At 30.8% G+C, this 1,395-nt stretch overlaps 1 non-coding gene across 1 annotated transcript; it reads right to left on the bottom strand.

Moving 5' to 3' along the window:
- Positions 1-885: 885 nt before the first annotated feature.
- On the bottom strand, positions 886-957 carry TRNAW-CCA (transfer RNA tryptophan (anticodon CCA)). The gene has a single exon. It is a non-coding gene; the product is annotated as a tRNA-Trp (tRNA).
- Positions 958-1,395: the final 438 nt, after the last annotated feature.

The following is a 1,395-nucleotide window of genomic DNA, read 5'->3' as shown; positions in this document are numbered from 1 at the left end:
TTACCAGAAGAATTACCAAAAAGGGGATATGTTTGATCTACAATAAAACTGAGATATAAACTTTCAACCGCCGATAAACTTATTTTTGAAAAAAATTTATTATGTTGGACAGTGGTATGTTTGTCTTTATCAGCTACACATGTACATATGTACATATCGCTCACTTACTAGAAGACTGGCATAACTTAAAAAACTGTATTTTCCGGAGACGCATTTAAAGTTTTCAAATTGTGAGTAGCTGTGCATCTTTTGCTCAAAAATTACGTTTTATGAGTTATGACAGTATTTTTTTATGTTCGTACGGAACGTTATAAAATGTGCATGCGAATAAACGTACCGTAAACATGTACATTGGCACATAATTATAACATACATATGTATGTACATACATATAAATGTATACATTAAGGTGACTCACCAAAAAAAAATTCTTGTTATTATAATTTTTAAGACTTCTGTCAAAATATTTGATCGATGAAAAAATACCTTCCTAGCTGTAACTCTTCTATCATCTGAGGTGAGTTTTTGAAAATAAAAATACAAACGAAATTTTTTTTTTTATAAAAAATCGTTTTTTTGAGCTATGTATTTCAAATCGGTTCTGCTCATGTTAATCGTAATATTTTTCGTAAATATTTTGACGGAAGTCACCAATGAAAAAACAGTACCGAGTTTTGTTTTTTGTATAGATAGTGATGCATCCTAATGTGTATGTGCATATTTATATATATGTATGTATTTGATTATCTCGTTTCTGAAAGTTTTTATTACTGAAGATTATAAAGTAAATATGCAGCAAGTCTTTTGTGTATTTATAATTATCTATGTTCATAAAAATAAATTTCGGTAACAGCAAAAAATTAGTTTCTTATAAATTATTTGCACTGACCCCGACGTGATTTGAACACGCAACCTTCTGATCTGGAGTCAGACGCGCTACCGTTGCGCCACGGAGTCTTGTTGAGCAAAGCGGCATTAATGGCATACGCTACGATTAAATACATATGTACATACATATATTTACTAAATACTACTTAAATCAGAAAGTTTCTAAGTAAAACAAAAAACAACTATTTTATCAAGAAAGCAAAAGTAAAGTACAATGACGCATATTAGCTTTCGCGTAGCGACAATCCGGCCAAAGGCAAGTACATACATAGATATTTACGCGTGTGTATACATATGTACACCTATATGGTGCGCACTTGTATTCCATGAATTATGACATGTGTAGTCACTAACTAAACATTTTGTTGTTTGTCGAACTAAATTTATATAAAAAGAGACATTTATAGTAATTGTAATAAGGTTGATAAGCTGGTAGATGCGTAGCAAACTTACCGAGAAGCATACTCTCATTTATGTACATTGTGCATATGTATCTAGGTATATTTC

Source organism: Rhagoletis zephyria, unplaced genomic scaffold, assembly GCF_001687245.7.
Source record: "Rhagoletis zephyria isolate East Lansing unplaced genomic scaffold, Rhagoletis_zephyria_1.1 Rzeph_scaffold_06222, whole genome shotgun sequence".
Lineage (NCBI taxonomy): Eukaryota > Metazoa > Arthropoda > Insecta > Diptera > Tephritidae > Rhagoletis > Rhagoletis zephyria.
The sequence above is the reverse complement of the archived record's forward strand: the minus strand, read 5'-3'. Positions and strand labels throughout refer to the sequence as shown.